At 38.7% G+C, this 18,807-nt stretch overlaps 1 protein-coding gene across 6 annotated transcripts in view; it reads left to right on the top strand.

Moving 5' to 3' along the window:
• The first annotated feature begins 471 nt into the window (after window positions 1-471).
• SCAPER (S-phase cyclin A associated protein in the ER) overlaps window positions 472-18,807 on the top strand; it is a 503,757-nt gene continuing 485,421 nt past the window's right edge. For 5 of the 6 annotated variants that reach the window (XM_012739362.2, XM_012739365.2, XM_012739364.3 and 2 more), the window contains exon 1: window positions 472-557. The gene's annotated coding sequence lies outside the window, so the exon portion shown is untranslated. Of the gene's footprint in view, window positions 558-3,804; window positions 3,851-18,807 lie in introns of all 6 variants that reach the window. The other variant, XM_012739363.3, reaches the window with a different exon arrangement.

The raw sequence follows: 18,807 nt of genomic DNA on the forward strand, positions 1-18,807 counted from the left end.
GAGATTCCAGTGGATGGATTACAGCGAGATGAAAAATGATGGGGAATATTTGATAATTATGGCCTGCGTCGAGTCTGTTCTGTCCAGAACTGTGATCCAAATATCGCTAAAGCGTTTGGCTGGCCATGCGTTTACGTGTCTAGGAGGTATTTTAAACTTGATTAGGTCTTTGCACCCTCCCAGAAGCCGCACACTCGCCGGGCGGGATCCGGTCCTCAATCTGTGCGCCACCCGTGAAGATAAGCAGGCGAGGGGAAGAGACTGACTCCAAGAGCGGGGCCTGTGTGGCCAAAAGCGGCGGTGCGAGCGCGGCCCAGAGAAAGGAACGGCTTCGGGGACGCAGCCGCGCCCACACGCGGAACCAAACTCGCGCGGCGCTCCCTGCCGTCTCCGCGGCCCCACAGCGCGGGCCCAGCTGCGCCTGCGCGCGGGCCTAGGGGAGCCGGGAGCGCCGCGGCCGCCGCTGGGAGTCACGTGGTGCCCCGGACGCCGCCCCGCCCCGCCCCGCGTCCTGGCCGGACGCTCGGAGCCGCGCCGAACTGCGCAGGGCGGACGGGGTGAGTGTTCGCGAGGGGCGCGCACTGAGCACACCCGGGCGGGTCCGGGCGGGCGCGGGCCGGCTGAGTGTGTTGCGGGAGCCATGGGGACAAAATGGCGGCGAAGCACGCCCTTTCACCCTTCCCCTCACCTGGGAGTGCGGGCGCAGGGCGCAGGGATCGTTGCTGGGGGAGGGGAGCTGCGGTCACTCGGGAGGGCCCCGGGGTCGGTTGAGGAGGTCTTCAGGGTCGAGGCGAGAAGGCTCCGGGCCTGTCCTGAAGGGCGGCTGCCTGCCCTTCGGTCTCAGCGGGGTGTGAGGGGCGTGGGACACGGCGTGTGGGGGCCCCGGGCCGCGCGCGACGAGGCTTCTGGAATGTCAGCACTGCAAGGGACCTACAGAGGAGCCTCCCTCCCTTCCCTTCATTTGACAGGTGATCGCCTTCGCCGTCTCTCAGCTGGGTTCACCGTGCTGTCCCTGCAGGCGACTCTGGTCTTATAGCTCTGCCCGGGAAGCAGGGCGGGAATGGTCTCCATCTAACAAATGCATACGCTGAGGCCTGGAGGGTTTAACCAAGACCTCACACCTGGGAATAGTCGGGTCCAGCCTCCTGCTTCTGTTAGTGCTCTTTTCTCCTCAGCTGCTTCACGCCTTTCCCTCACACTGTTTTCCAGTCGCGTTCGTGGAACCAGGCTAGAGTCTCAGGCTCCACTGAGTGGCAGGATTGTTAGAGAGCAGGCAGATAATTGGTCCTCCAAACTCACCTGCCGCTGTCCAGGGGCTCTCGCTGAGATGGGGCCGCCTGCCCCAAGAGCAGGTTCCTGGTGCTGGTGGACAGTGTTTCTCATTCTATTTGTGCCAGGTTATTTTCCATGAAAACAGATATTCACTATAGTCAGCTGACTGAATAAATGCTAATTCCTTACGTGTATTGCAGTTTGTTTTAGTTACAGATTGATTTCATCAACATGAACTTTTCATTCTCATAAACATTTCATTCTCTACCTCCTAGGTAGAAGGAGGAGAGATGGGACAGGCGTTATGCTTATTCTATGAATGAGGGAACTGAGGCTTACAAAGGTTGTAACTTGTTCTTGATCACCAGCTGGTGAGCGGTAGATCTGAGCTTAAGCTGTCTGACTGCTCTCCTACTCTGGCCTATATTGGTGCTCTATCCCTTGTATTTTTTCTGTTAACGTTGACTTTTCTTCAAAACTCGTTGGATACAGATTGATTTATGCCACATATTGAAATGATTTGAATAATATCCGCTAAGGAATTAATATTTTTAATTAAGGAGTCAAATTTTTTTTTTTTTTTGAGGCAGAATCTCACTCTGTTGTCGAGGCTAGAGTGCCATGGTCAGCCTAGCTCACAGCAACCTCAAACTCCTGGGCTCAAGCAATCCTTCTCCAGCCTCCTGAGTAGCTGGGACTACAGGCATGTGCCACCATGACCGGCTAATTTTTTCTATGTATTTTTAGTTGGCCAATTAATTTCTTTCTATTTTTAGTAGAGTCGGGGGTCTCGTTCTTGCTCAGGCTGGTTTCAAACTCCTGACCTTGAGCGATCCACCTGTCAGGGTCTCCCAGAGTGCTAGCATTACAGGTGTGAGCCACTGCTCCCAGCCTAAAGAGTCAATTTTTAATATGATTTGCAAAGTTGTCTTTGTGGGAGGAAGTATAATCTGGTGGCTTTAAGGCAGACTGATCAGAGTTTGAATCCCAGCTCCACCACTTGTCCTTTGGCAAACTAATTTTTCTGAGCCTTCATTTCCTTATCTATAAAAAAGAATAATTTCCATTTCATAAATGTATTGATAGCAATAAATGAGGTATCTGTAAGCATTTAGAACTGTTCCTAACTCATGGTAAGCCCTCAACAAATGTTTGCTCCTTTCCTTCTTTCTCCCCACATCCTTGAGCTGCATTTTAAAAATTCTGTATGTATCTTTGTCCACTTGGGCTTCTATAACAAAATACCTTAGACTGGGTGACTTATAAACAACAGAAATTTATTTCTCACAGTTCTGGTGGGTGGGAAGTCCAAGATCAGCATGTCAGCAGAATCAGTGTTTAGTGATGGCCTGCTTTCTGGTTAACATATGGCACCTCGTAGCTGTGTCTTCACATGGTGGAAAGGGTGAGGGGATCTCTTGCTGGCCTCTTTTATAAGGGCATTAATCCCATTCATGAGGGCCTTGCCCTTATAATCTGATATCTCCCAAAGGCCCTACCTCTTAATACTATCACCTTGAGAGCTAGCATTTCAGCATATGAAGTTTGGGGAACACAAACATTCAGATCATAGTACTATGGTTACCCCCCTGGTGATTCAAGTAAAACAATCATGGAAGCATAATCAGTGATACTATACCAATGTGTTTATAAATGAATAATTTTGGTGACTAGGGTCCAAAGGATATATTGTTTTAAAGGCAGACTTGAAACATGTTTGTCCTTTGTTCTTTATAGGTATTTAACACATTGACTACCACACTAGAAAAAAAGTTTTCCTGTGTGCCATGGTATTTTATTAAAACAAAATTATCTTTCCTGATTTTTTTTTTATTATTTTCTGTGCCTGAGTTATATGCAATGCAGTCCATGTTTTTAGAATTAAATTGTCAATATTAATTGTAACAATGAGAACATCAAGTAAGATTTTCATGAACCAATTGCAGGGTTTTGCTTCACGAGGCCCCAGGGTCAAAATTAGCCTGAGTTAAATACAACTCATATGGCAGTCAATGTGTTAAGAACCACTAAAAGATTGATTTGCTATCAAGACTTAATTAATGCCTTCATTTAACTACAGGAATATTCTAAAGATAAATAAGATGAAGAGATGAGATTCTGTCTTTTCTTTCCCCTTGATATCAACCACAACCAAACCTAGTTTTATTTATTCATTTTAGAGACTCCAATTTTTATTTAAAAACTAGTAGGTAAATCAAAATTTCAAAATATGGAAAAGATAATTACTCAGCATGAACATTTTCCTCTTTTTCCATGTTTATGGAATATTCTTAGATTTAATGTGTTAATGTATACTGCACAAAGGGATGAATCATCATTTGTCTAAACTTGTCATGACTTTCCTATTATTTCCAGGTTTTTATCTCTAAGTGTCCTTGTAGATCTTGTATCCATGGTTCTAAGTATGGCCAAAGGAACGGTTTTTTTTTTGACAATATTTTGCTTCATGGATAAAGGGACAAGATATTTGTAACCAAAAAATAGCCTATTGCCACTGTTCCTTTCTTCTAGGAATATTGGTCAAGGACCTGGCAGTTGGATTTACTGCAGTCTATTTGTGAGTATAAGCCTCAAGTTTAAGCCTCCAGCCTTAAGTTTAAAGTATGAGAATGAAAAGCTAATATGTTGAAGATGGTAGGGTTGTAAAATTTACAGATTCTGGGCCCCTAATAACACTGTTTAGCCACTGCATGAAACCTGGAAATACCTACCTCTAGCCTCCTGTTATATGAAATAATTAAATGGCTTTATTGTCAAGTCATCACTAGTTAGGTTTTTATGACTTGAAACTGATTGATGCAAATGAGGAGATGTCTAGATAGTCAAAAGTAGGGTTTATGAGGGACTGAATGTTCTAAGCAGAATTGTCTGTTTATGCCAGGATATAAAGGTATAAGATAGGTTGTAGGCCGGGCGCTGTGGCTCACGCCTGTAATCCTAGCTCTTGGGAGGCCGAGGCGGGCGGATTGCTCAAGGTCAGGAGTTCAAAACCAGCCTGAGCAAGAGCGAGACCCCGTCTCTACTATAAATAGAAAGAAATTAATTGGCCAACTGATATATATGGAAAAAATTAGCCGGGCATGGTGGCGCATGCCTGTAGTCCCAGCTACTCGGGAGGCTGAGGCAGGAGGATCGCTTGAGCCCAGGAGTTTGAGGTTGCTGTGAGCTAGGCTGACGCCACGGCACTCACTCTAGCCTGGACAACAAAGTGAGACTCTGTCTCAAAAAAAAAAAAAAAAAAAAAAGGTATAAGATAGGTTGTATTAAGGAATACAGTTATGATATAGTATTGATGATGATAGTAATTACTAGCATATGGGTTCTTGCCTTTTTACAGCTCAAAACTATCTGTGCATTGTAAAAGATTACTCTGGTGAAAGTAGCTTTGGAAGAGGTGAAGTGAATCTGTTAACAGAAACACAGAGACTAGTCAGTAGACAAATGCAGCAGCAAATCAATTGTATTAACAGAATATTGTCCTCATTGCATGTGTAGTTTGAGTATAGATTCCAAAGCTATGGCTGAGTTTCTTCTAGTATGATCAAAAGTTTCTTTTTTCTTTGCTCTGCATAAAACAGAAGAGTGGATTCTCTATAGAAAATGGTAAAAAAAATATATTACGGCATTAATAGAAGTGTTGAATGCAGGCGGGCATAATGAAATGGATAGGTGCTATTTGTTACATAAATATTTGTTTCATACATAAGAAGAATTTAATTATTTATGAAATGTTAATTGGGTTGATGATGAAGATGAGAGAGGGAAGGGAATAATGAAATAAGTTTCCAAGATCTGTGATTTAAGTAATTGTGTGGATAATGGTAAGATTTGTTAGAGCAGGCATATGAGAAGGAGAATAGGCTTACCTTTTTGTGTGATCCTACATATTTTGGTTATCTAATTCCCATAATATTTGTCAGTAGTTATCCCATATTGATTACTTGGCAGTTTATACCTAAAAGATCTCTTTGGTTGTTAGCTATTAAATTATCTGTTCTTCTATGAAATTGATAAGTTCTGCTAAAAATTGAGCCCCCCCCCAAAAAAAACCCAAAAAACAAAAAAAAGTCCAAAGCTTGGTTCAATAAGTAAAAATTACATCCTGTATTTACCATCTATAAATCAAAACTCTATAAAAATCAGATTACTTAAAAAATGAAAACATGTCTAAGGACAGAAGTCCTCTATGTTTTTTATGAGTGTTAATAAACTATACTTATTAGTATAGAGAGCATTTATATGACTCATTTTTTAAAATTGTTTACATACATGCAATAGAGTTGACTAAATTCATGGCCACACTATTGCCTATAAATTGGCCAGAGCTTGAATATAGTACGTTTTTTAAATTTCAAAATATTAGGGGGGTACAAATGCTTTTGGTTACATGGATCACTTTTGTAATGCTTGAGTCAGGGCTATAAGTGTGCCCATTACCCAGACAGTGTTCATCATACTCATCCAACCTAGTTTTAAAAGAGAAACAAAAATTCTTTGGGAATCTCATGTAAACATTCTTTAAACACTTAGAAAGTGGTAGTGTTATTTAGTGGGAAGTTTAACAGAATTCTCTCTAATGATGAAATCTGATATCCATTGTGGAATTGGTATTTCTGAAATTGTAGAAGGAAAAACTGCAAATGGCTTGTATAACAAAAATTAAAACAAATAATTAATAAAATTTTGTTAGCAGTTTTCTGCTGGAGGGCAACCTTTTTCACAAACATGTTTGGCTTTCACTAATTGGCTGTGGGTCTTGTGGGATATAAACAGTGAAAAGATCTGCAGTCCCGTGGTGAAGCCAACCTTAAAAAATTATTAGGAGGAAACGATTTATAGAAAGACTTTTTCTCATGTGATATGAAACACTAAAGATTTCATAAGGTTTTGCTAAAATAATTACTACTTTTAAAAACATTTTTGTTTTGTTTTATTTTAGAGACAGGATCTTGTTCTGTTTCCCAGGCTGTAGTGCAGTGCTGTAATCATAGCTCCCTCTAATCTCAAACTCTTGGGCTCAAGCCATCCTCCCACCTCAGCCTCTCTACTTTTTGTTGATAACTTCTTAAAGTAGTAAGTTCATCATATGTTGTTTTAAAAACATGCAAAAGTAGAGAGAATAGTATAGTAAACTTTTATGTACCAATCTATTTGGTACATGGACAGTCTTATCCCATAAAAGCTATCCCTCAACCACATTGTTTTGAAGCAAATTTCAGACATCACTGTGTGTTAGGCCTGCTTTCGATGTAGCATTGGAAAAGAGAGAGCTTTGATATTTTCAACAGGGCATGCCACGTTCATGGGAGAAAATAGATACCTCTTGGTTGATGTATTCGTGGCAGTATATACAGAAGTAATCAGAATTAAAAACCTCATTAAACAACCTGGAATTATAAAATGTCTATATTGCCCTTCAAAATATTCGATTTTATCATAATATACTTATTTTACAAGTAGCAAAGACATGAAAAATTACTGATAATTTTTAGTATGCCTACAACATTGTTTAAGTAGCAGATTCAGGCAAATGCTCAGATTTTCTTAAACTTCAGAAAAGGCAAAAATCATGGGTGATAGATTTTATGAACATTGGAGAGGGACTGTGATTGCAAACGTCAATTTTTCTACAACTTATTGGCAAATATGTGGTCAATTCATGGATGTACTGTCCTGGCTACAGCTAGGTATTCTTGTGTATTTTTGAGTAGTGCTACTATCAGGCTTCTCACTACTTTGGGTCTGTAATTTACTCCTTGCCCTGTGTACCCAAGCTCCGATAAAGAGAGGTATACCTTTCCTGGCACTCGAGCCAGTCTTCACATTTCAATCTCTAGGACTCTCAGGTGTCTTCACAGATGTTCTGGGACTGCAGGGCAGAATAAGATAAGACTCCAGTTCCTTACAGGCAGCAGCTTATTTAGACACTTGGGGCTCAGTGAGTCCTAGTGTTTATTCCCTCCTTGTTTGTTTTTTTTGTGCTCCATTTTCTGCTTGGCCATTGTTTTTCTGCAGCCCAGAGTTTCTCAAATTTCCTTTTTTTGAGGACCACTATCAATATTTTGTCATATCCATATTTATTTTATATTAACTGATTTTACATTTATGATAGTGTTATAAATTTTCTTTTATTTGAGTAAAAATGTTCTATTTAAAAAAGTTATATAAATAATAGTATGGGTAGTACATAATTACAGCAAATATCCTGAAAGTAGTAACTGAATGATTGAAATTTTGGAAATTCTGGATTAGGACATAGCTTGCTTTCTTTTAACAGCTTTATTGAGGTATATTTTATATACCATAAAATCCACTCATTTAAAATGTACAGGCCGGGTGTGGTTGCTCACACTTACAATCCTAACTCTCTGGGAGGCCGAGGCTGATAGATCACTCAAGGTCAGGAGTTCGAAACCAGCCTGAGCAAGAGCGAGACCCCCGTCTCTACTAAAAATAGAAAGAAATTAATTGGCCAACTAAAAATATATAGAAAAAATTAGCCAGGCATGGTGGCACATGCCTGTAGTCCCAGCTACTCAGGAGGCTGAGGCAGAAGGATTGCTTGAGTCCAGGAGTTTGAGATTGCTGTGAACTAGGCTGACATCACGACAGTCTAGCCTGGGCAGCAGAGTGAAACTCTGTCTCAAAAAAAAAATGTACACTTCAGTGGTTTTTAATGTATTTATAGAGTTGTGCATCCATTACCACAATGAATTCTAGCGCATTTTCAGTACCTCAGTATGAAACCCCATAACCCCATAAGCATCATTTCCCATTCTGGCCTCCCTTCTCACTACCCCAGTCTATCCTTTGCCCCAGCCAACCACAAAACTACTTTCTGTGTCTATGGATTTGCCTATTCAGGACATTTCACGTAAATGCAATCATGGAATTTGTAGTCTTTTGTGTCTGGCTTCTTTCATTTAACAATGTTTTCAAGAGTCATCCATGTTATAGCAGATATTAGTACTTCATTCCTTTTTATGGCTAAGTAATCTTCCATCATGTAGATATACCGTATTTTATTTATCCATTTATCAGTTGGTTAATATTTGGATTGTTTCTACTTTTTGGCTATCGTGAATAATGCTGCTGTGAACATTCCTGTACATGTTTTTTGTGTGGACTTGTGTTTTCATTTCTCTTAAGTATATATCTAGGAGTAGAATTGCTGGGTCATTTGGTAACTATATCTTTAACTTTTTGAGGAACTACCGGACTGTTTGCCAAACCAGTTGTACCATTTTACATTCCCACTGCAGTGTGTGAGCATTCCAGTTTCTTCACATCCTCTTCAACACTTGTATTGTCTGTCTTTTTGACTTTAGGTACCTTGGTGGGTGTGAAGTTGTATCTCATTGTGGTTTTGATTTGTATTTCCCTAATCACTAGTGATTTCAACATCTTTTCATATGCTTTTAGCCATTTGTGTGTCTTTTTTGTGGAGAAACAAGGACATGACATTTTTAACCTGACATGGGTTCTTATTCTTCCTCTTGCTTGCTTTCTCCCTATTGGCTTTTTATTCATATCATTAAGTAGATCGCATCTTAGAACTCTTTTTAAATACCCTACTGTGAAACACACATCTTCTACTTACGTTTGTTAATCTATGTTGTAGTATGTTTGTCTAAGTGTAGCTAGAACTACTGAATTTATCTAAAAAAAAAATCATCCATCTGCCACTGACCTCCAATTTAGAGGCAGAGCCAATCTGTCAGGTGTGAAGTTAGATAGAGGTGCACAAGGCACAGTAATGTCAGTAATGTAAGGATTTGGAATAAATCAGTATCTGGTAAAACTTAAGAGATAATTCAGTCTTGAACTTTTCTTCTTTTTCCCCCCCCTCCTAAAAGGCCTGGTAATTAGAATTTGTGATGTCTGGGTTGAAAATTTTAAAGTCAAAGGCAAGTTTAATCTGTAATTTGGAAATACTTTAAGTTTAAATCATTATAGTTTTCAAAGGTTGTAATTGCAGTGCAATAGTATTTCAGAAAATCAGACAAATTTTTTCTTTTTCAAAGAAAAAAAATTACCCACAGTCCTTGTGGTATACAGTTACTAGTTATTGAGTGTTGGTTCCATGCCATCAGGTTCTTCATATACGATTTCTTTGATTTTGAAAATAACCCTACAAGGTAGATATTTTTACTCCTGTTTTATAGTTGTGACTCCTGAGGTTCAAAAATGTTAAATAACTTGCATGGGTTGTAAGTGGTAGTCTTGGAATATGGATTTGTGTTTAACTTCAGAGCTTATGCTCTTTACCACACATTGCTTCTTGTGTGTTTTCAAGTGTCTATGATATTCCTCCCCACCTTCCTTCATAGCTTTAATTATATAGCACATAAAATTTTGTGTCTGCCTTATAAAAGATTTTGGTATCTAGCCTCACAACCGTCTTTATTGGAGAGGCTAATAGAGTACACAGGCTCACTGATTCTGGAATGACCAAAATGAGGTAATTATGCTTAACCAATGAGCCATTAAATGGTTTTCCATTCTTTCCTTCAAAATCTTTGAGTGCCTACCATTTGTAAGGGACTGTGTTAGTGGGGAGGAAAAGAAGATCATTCAGACACTAGTCCTGTCCTTCAGGATTTTAAAATATAGTAGAGAATAAAATCCTTTTATGAGGAAAGTAGGGAAAAGAGTGTAATATTTATTGAACATTTACTATATGCTGGGTTTTATGTATTTCAGAAATTATTTGGCTACCTGTTATGTGTTAGATATTGTGTTAACTGATGGAAATTTGAATCTAGGAGTCTACCATTCAATAAGATGTTATTCTTATATTAGAGAAAACTGAGGTTCTGAGGGGATAATGACTTGTCTAAAGTTATATTATTATTATTATTATTATTTGAGACAGAGTTTTGCTCTGTTGCCTGGGCTAGAGTGCTGTGGCATCATCATAGCTCATAGCAACCTTGAACTCCTGGGCTCAAGGAATCCTCGTGCCTCAGCTTCCCAAGTACTTGGGGTTACAGGCATGTGCCACCACACCCAGCTATTTTTTTCTATTTTTTTAGGTGCCCAGCTAATTTCTTTCTATTTTTAGTAGAGATGGGGTCTCACTCTTGCTGAGGCTGGTCTCGAACTCCTGACCTCCAGTGATCCTCCCACCGGGCCTCCCTGAGTGCCAGGATTATAGGCATAGCCACCACACCCGGCCTAAAGTTATATAATTAGAAACTATAATAAGTGGTTAAATTAGTTCCATACTGGTGTGCACCCTTGTCTACTGTGCCATGATGAATTCAGTGTGTACATGGACCCTGATTTACAGTGGTTTTACTTACGGTTTTTTTCAACTATACCATGGCGTGGAAGCGATACCTATTCGATACACTCTTCAATTTATGATAGGGGTAGCATATCTGGATAAGCCCATTGTAAATGGAAAATATCATAATTTGAAAATGCATTTAATACACCTACTGAACATCATAGCTTAGCCTTGCCTACTTTAAACATGCTCAGAACACTTACATTCACCTGCTTGGGCAAAATCATCCAGCAACACAGTGCAGTGTAGAGTATCTAAATAATGTTACTGACTAGGAGCTGTGGCTTGCTGCTACTGCCCAACCTTGAGAATATGTACCTTACATTGCTAGTCTGGGAAAAGATCAAAATTCAAAATTGGATAGTACAGCTGAAAAATTATAAGTTGAACTATAAGTTGGAGACTGTCTGTATAGCTGTAAACCACTAGCACAGTCCAGATGTAGAACATTTCCATCTCCCCAGAAAGCTCCATCATGCACCTTTGCAGCTATTTCCCTCCAACCGAGGCAGCCCTCTTTTGATATTTCTCTTGTAAGATTAGCTTTGCATGTTCTGTAACTTCACATAAATAGAATAATTCAGTATATACTCTTTTGTGTTTAGTTTCTTTTTCTAAGCATAACGTCTGTGATATTTATCCATTTTGTTCTGTGTATTAGTAGTTCATTCCCTTCTGTTGCTGAATAGTATTCTTTTATGGATATACTATAATTTGTGTAAGTATTCTGTTGATGGGTATTTGGGTTGTTTTCAGTTTGTGGCTATTATAAATAAGGCGCTATGAGTATTCGTTTATCGGTATTTGTGTAAAAATGTGTCTTTATTTCTTTTGGGTAAATATATAACTTTCATTTTTATAAATGAGAATACAAAGAAAATTCTCAAGATCACATAGCCAGTGGTTTGGCTGACTCCACTGACTATGTAACTATGTACTCTTTCCACTATATCACACTTTCCCCCACTTTCAAGAGGTAAAAGATACAGATGAGGTGCTCTGGGAGTTGATGATGATCTCTGTCGGCTAGGGATGTAAGAATAGGCTTCACGAAGATGATTTTTGAGTTGACCTTAAAGAATTGGTGGGCTTTGAATACATAGAGGGTAGGAAAAAAGAAACAAGGTGAGCAAATATTCTGTATCGTGGACTACATTCATTAGTAAATAAATATTTAATTAATGTGTACTCAGTGCCGGGCACTGGTCTGTTCAGGGGCTGCAGCAGTAACAAAACTAATTACATCAAGGAATTTACATTTTCCTGGAGTAAACAGGTAAGTATATCCAGTAAGTATAAAGCGATAAGTGCTCTAGAAGGGAAAGAGGATGGGAAGTGCTGGAGGTGGGAGTGAGGATAGATGGGTTCTAAATCCCCCCCAGCTTTATTAAGGTATAATTGACAAATAAAAATTGTATATATTTATGGTATACTACATGATGTTTTGATATATGTATATGTTGTGAAGTGACTAAACCGAGCTAATCAACATATCAGTCACCTCACCTACTTATTTTTTGTGATGAGAGCATTTAAGATCTGATCTTGTAGCAATTTTCAAGTATAATAATACTCAATACATTATTATTAACTATAGTCTCCATACTATACAACAGATCTCTGGAATTTATTTATCCCTACTGAAACTTTGTATCATTTAACCAATGTCTCCTCATTCCCCACCCCCAATCCTCCAGCAGCCACCATTCAGTTCTTCTATGAGTTTGACTTTTTTAGATTCCACATATAAATGAGATAATACAATGTTTGTTTTTCTGTCTGATTTAATTCACTTAGCATAATGTTCTCCAGATTCATCTGTGTTTTCACAAATGACAAGATTTCCTGCTTTTTAAAAGGCCGAATAATATTCCATTTTGTGTATGTATACCACATTTTCTTCATTCATCCATTGATGAACACTTAGGTTGATTCCATATCTTATCTAGTGTGAATAATGCTGCAGTGAACATGAGAGTGCAGATATTTCTTCCACATGCTGATTTCATTTCATTTGGTTATATACCCAGAAGCGGGATTGCTGGATTGTATGATTGTTCTATTTTTAATGTTTTGAAGAACCTCCATACTGTTTTCTATCATGGCTGTACTAATTTGCACTCCCACCAACAGTGTGCAGGGGTTCTCTTTTTACCATGTCACTCACTAACACTTAATATCTTTTGTCTCTTTCATAATAGCCTAACAGGTGTGAGTTGATATCTCATTGTGGTTTTAATTTGCATTTCCTTGATGATTAATGATATTGAGCATATTTTTATATACTTGTTGACCATTTATATGTCTTCCTTTGAGAAATCTCTCTTCAGGTCCTTTGCTCATTTTTAAATTGGATTATTTGTTTTCTTGCTATTGAGTTGCTTGAATTCCTTATATACTTTGAGTATTAACTAACCCCTTATTAGAGGTACAGTTTATAGATATTTTCTCCTATTCCATACATTCTTTACTCTGTTGTTTCCTTTGCTATGCAGAAGCTTTGTAGTTTGATTTAATCCCATTCATCTATTTTTGCTTTTGTTGCCTGTGCTTTTGGAGTCATAGCCCCCCTAAAACATTGCCCAGACCAATGTGAAGAAGCTTTTCCCCTATGTTTTCTTCTACTAGTCTTAGAGTTTTAGGTCTAATGTGTAAGTCTTTACTCCATTTGAGTTCATTCTTGTATATGGTGTGAGATAAGCATCCAATTTCATTCTTCTGCATATGAATATCCAGTTTTCCCAGCACCATTTATTGAAGAGACTATTTTTCCCCTATTATGTGTTTCTGGCAGTTTTGTTGTAGATGAGTTGACTGTAAGTGCATGGATTTATTTCTGGGCTTTCTGTTCTGTTCTATTGGTCTCTTTGTTTTAATGCCAGTGTGACGTTTTTGGATTACTATATCTTTGTAGTTTATCTTGAAATCATGCCTCCAGTTTTGTTCTTTTTGCTTAAGGTTCTTTGGCTATTCTGGGTCTTCTGTGCCTCCATACAAATTTTGAGTTTGTTTTTTTCTTTTTCTGTGAAAAACATCATTAGAATTTTGATAGGGATTACATTGAATGTGTAGATCTTTTTGGGCAGTATGGATAGTTTAACAGTGTAAAGCAGGGGTCCTAAAACTCTTTAAACATGGGGCCAGTTCACTGTCCCTCAGATGGTTGGAGGGCCAGACTATAGTTTAAAAAAAACTATGAACAAATTTCTATGCATACTGCACATATCTTATTTTGAAGTAAAAAAAATAAATGGGCAAAAACACCCGCATGTGGTCCCCGGGCCATAGTTTGAGGACGGCTGGTAGAGTCTTCCAGTTTGTCAACGTGGGGTATCTTCTTGTTTATTTGTGTTGTCTTCAGTTTTTTTTTTTTTTGGTACTCTGTTTATTAATTATTATTATTATTTTTTAATTATTTTTTTTATTTTGGCATATTATGGGGGTACAGATTTTAAGGTTTCAATAAATGCCCATTTCCCCCCCTCCCCCCAAAAGTCTGAGTCTCCATCATGACCATCCCCCAGATGGTGCACATCTCACTCACTATGTATGTATGTACCCGCCCCCCTCCCCCCTCCCACCTGCCCAATACCCTATTACTGTAGCACCTATGTGTCCACTTAGGTGCTACTCAGTTAATACCAGTTTGCTGGAGAATATATCTGGTGCTTGTTTTTCCATTCTTGGGATACTTCACTTAGTAGTATGGGTTCCAGCTCTAACCAGGAAAATATAAGGTGTGCTATATCACCATTGTTTCTTAGAGCTGAATAGTACTCCATGGTGTACATATACCACATTTTATTAATCCATTCTTTGACTGATGGGCACTTGGGCTGTTTCCACAGCCTTGCAATTATGAATTGTGCTGCTATAAACATTCAAGTGCAGGTGTCTTTTTTGTAGAGTGTCACTGGATCATTTGGGTAGATGCCCAGCAATGGGATTGCTGGATCAAATGGTAGATTCACTTGTATCGCTTTAAGGTATCTCCATATTGCTTTCCACAGAGGTTGAACTAGTTTGCAGTCCCACCAGCAGTGTAGGAGTGTTCCTCTCTCTCCGCAACCACGCCAGCATTTATTGTTTGGAGATTTTTTGATAAAGGCCATTCTCACTGGGGTTAAGTGATATCTCATTGTGGTTTTGATTTGCATTTCCCTGATGATTAGAGATGTTGAGCATTTCTTCATATGTTTGTTGGCCATTCTTCTGTCTTCTTTAGAAAAATTTCTGTTCAAGTCCTTTGCCCACTTTTTAATGGGGTTATTTGATTTTTTCTTCCTAATTTTCGTGAGTTCTAAGTATATTCTAGTTATCAGTCCCTTATCGGATGCATAGGAGGCAAAAATTTTCTCCCATTCTGTAGGTTGTCTGTTTACTTTCATGACTATTTCTTTGGCTGTGCAGAAGCTTTGTAGTTTGATCATGTCCCATTTATTTATTTTTGTTGCTGCTGTGATTGCCTTTGGGGACTTCTTCATAAACTCTTTGCCCAGGCCGATGTCTAGGAGAGTGTTTCCAACTTTTTCCTCTAGAGTTCTAATAGTTTCATATCTTAGGTTTAAGTCTGTTATCCAGCGTGAGTTGGTTTTTGTGAGAGGTGAAAAGTGTGGGTCCTGTTTTAGCCTTCTACAGGTGGCTATCCAGTTTTCCCAGCACCATTTATTGAAGAGGGATTCTTTTCCCCAGGGTATGTTTTTGTCTGCTTTGTCAAAGATGACATGGCTATATGAGGATGGTTTTATATCAATTCTCACATCTGTTCCACTGGTCAATATTCCTGTTTTTGTGCCAATACCATATTGTTTTAATTACTACAGCTTTGTAGTATAGTTTGATATCTGGCATATTTAATGCCTCCCATTTTGTTTTTGTTGCCTAGAATTGCTCTTGATATTCGGGGTCTTCTTTGGTTCCATACGAAGCGTAAAATTATTTTTTCTATATCTGTGAAGAATGCTGATGGGATTTTAATCGGTATTGCATTGAATCTGTAGATCAGTTTGGGTAGTATAGACATTTTGATGATATTGAGTCTGCCGATCCACGAGCATGGTATGGATTTCCATCTGTTTACATCCTCTGCTATTTCCTTCCTCAGTGTTTCATAGTTCTCCCTGTAGAGGTCTTTTACCTCTTTGGTTAAATATATTCCTAGGTACTTTAATTTCTTTGTTGCTATTGTGAAGGGAATTGAGTCTTTGATTTGGTTCTCAATTAGATTGCTGTTGGCGTATATGAATGCTTCTGATTTCTGTGTATTAATTTTGTATCCTGAGACTTTACTAAATTCATTAATCAGTTCCAGGAGTTTCTTGGTTGAATCTTTGGGGTTTTCTAGATACAATATCATATCATCAGTAAACAGTGAAAGTTTGATCTCTTCTGCCCCTATTTGGATACCTTTGATTCCATTTTCCTGTCTGATTGCTGTAGCCAAGACTTCCAACACTATGTTGAACAGAAGTGGAGATAGTGGGCAGCCTTGTCTGGTTCCAGTTCTAAGTGGGAATGCTTTCAATTTTTTCCCATTCAGTATGATGTTGGCTATGGGTCTGTCATATATGGCTTGTATCATTTTTAGGTATGTCCCTTCTATGCCTATTTTCTTAAGTGTTCGTATCATGAAAGGGTGTTGAATTTTGTCAAAAGCTTTTTCTGCATCTATTGAAAGAATCATGTGGTCTTTGTTTTTGCTTCTGTTGATGTGGTGAATTGCATTTATAGATTTACGTATGTTGAACCATCCCTGCATCCCTGGGATGAAGCCCACTTGGTCATGGTGGATTATTTTTTTGATAAGTGTCTGGATTCGGTTAGCTAAGATTTTGTTGAAAATTTTTGCATCTATATTCATTAGGGATATTGGTCTGTAGTTTTCTTTTTTTGTTGCATCCTTTCCTGGTTTTTGTATCAGAGTAATATTCGCTTCATAAAAGGTGTCGGGGAGGTTTCCGTTCTTCTCGATGTTGTGGAATAGTTTCTGCAAGATAGGTACTAGTTCTTCTTTGTAAGTATGGTAAAATTCAGGTGTGAAGCCATCTGGACCGGGACTTTTCTTTTTAGGGAGATTTTTAATTGCTGTTTCTATTTCAGCTGTTGAGATTGGTCTGTTCAGGGAATCTATTTCTTCCTGGTTGAGCCTAGGGAGGCTGTGTGTTTCTAGAAATTTGTCCATTTCCTCCACATTTTCCAGTTTGTGTGCATAAAGATTTTTGTAGTATTCATAAATTGTATCTTGTATCTCTTTGGGATCAGTTGTGATATCTCCTTTTTTATTCCTGATGGAGCTTATTAGAGATTTCTCTTTTCTGCTTTTCGTTAGCTTAGCCAATGGCATGTCAATCTTGTTTATTTTTTCAAAGAACCAACTTTTTGTTTTATTAATCTCCTGAATAGCTTTCCTGTTTTCAATTTCGTTTAGTTCTGATTTGATCTTGTTGATTTCGCTTCTTCTGCTGGGTTTGGGGTTGGTCTGTTCTTCTTTTTCCAGCTCTTTGAGTCGTTTCATTAGATTGTCTATTTGTGATCTTCTTGCCTTTTGGTTATAGGCATTTATGGAGATAAACTTTCCTCTCAGAACTGCTTTAGCTGTGTCCCAGAGGAGTTGATAACTTGTCTCTCCATTGTCGTTTTCTTCATAGAAGTTTTTTATTTCCGTCTTGATTTCTTCATTTACGAAGTAATCATTTAGTAGGAGGTTGTTTAATTTCCACGTTTTTGTGTAGAAATGTGAGTTTCTGTTAGGGTTGATTTCTAGTTTTATTCCACTGTGATCTGAGAAGGTACATGGTATGATTTCTATTTTTTTAAATTTCTTGAGATTTTCTTTGTGTCCTAGGATATGGTCAATCTTAGAGAATGTCCCGTGAGCTGATGAGAAGAACGTATATTCAGTGGATTTTGGGTAGAATGTTCTGTAGATGTCTGTCAGACCCAATTGTTCTAGAGTTTTGTTTAAGTCCATTATTTCTTTTTTTTTTTTTTAAGAACTCTTCCTGTGTCAGTAAGTCCATTATTTCTTTATTAATTTTCTGTTTGGAGGATCTGTCTCGTGCCGTCAGTGGGGTGTTGAAATCCCCGGCGATTATCGAGTTGCTATTAATCCATTTGCTTAGCTCCAGTAAGGTTTGCTTTATGAATCTGGGTGCACCTAAGTTGGGTGCATATATATTTAAAATTGTTATCTCTTCTTGTTGGACTGTGCCCTTCACCATTATATAATGACCCTCTTTGTCTTTTACTACTTTTGTTGGTTTAAAAACTAAATCGTCTGAAATTAGAACTGCCACACCAGCCTTCTTTTGGCTTCTATTTGCTTGGAATATTGATCTCCACCCTTTTATTTTTAGTCTATGTGCATCCTTGCAGGTTAAATGTGTTTCCTGAAGACAGCATATACTTGGCCTGTATTTTCTTATCCATTCAGCCAGCCTATGTCTCTTGAGTGGACAGTTTAAGCCATTCACATTTATTGAGACAACTGATAGGTAAGGTAGATTACTGATCATTCTGTTGGGTTGGATGTTGTTGCTATGATTTCTGTCTTGAGCCATTGTAATATCTGGCCTTTAATATCTTTGGGTTTTGGTTGTTTTTATATCCGTGGATTATTATTATGATGTTCCGTGCATAACGCTGTTTTAAGTACTTCTTGTAGGGCTGGTCTCGTCTTGGTGAATTCTCTGAGCCTTTGCTTGTCTGAGAATGTTTTTATTTCTCCTTCATATATGAAGCTTAGTTTTACAGGGAATAATATTCTAGGCTGGGCATTGTTTTGTTTCAAAAGAGTGAGAATGGGGCCCCAATCTCTCCTTGCTTGTAAAGTCTCATTAGAGAAGTCTGATGTTATTCGAATTGGCTTTCCCTTGTATGTCACTTGCTTCTTTTGTCTTACAGCTCTTAGAAGGGCCTCTTTAGTTGATACTTTGGTCAGTCTGATGACTGCATGACGTGATGTCTTCCTGTTTGCATTGAATCTCCCAGGGGTCCTCTGGGCTTCTTGAACTTGTATATCGAGATTTTGAGCAAGGCCTGGGAAATTTCCCTCTATTATATCTTCAAAAAGCTTGTCCAGCCCTTGAGTGTTGTCTTCCTCCCCTTCGGCTAAACCTATGACCCTCACGTTAGGTTTTTTCACATAATCCCACAGCTCTTGTAGGCTTTGGTCTTTTCTCTTGTTTCTCTGCTGTATTTCTGTGACTGATTTATTTAATTGG

Source organism: Microcebus murinus, chromosome 6 (assembly GCF_040939455.1).
Source record: "Microcebus murinus isolate Inina chromosome 6, M.murinus_Inina_mat1.0, whole genome shotgun sequence".
Taxonomy (NCBI): domain Eukaryota; kingdom Metazoa; phylum Chordata; class Mammalia; order Primates; family Cheirogaleidae; genus Microcebus; species Microcebus murinus.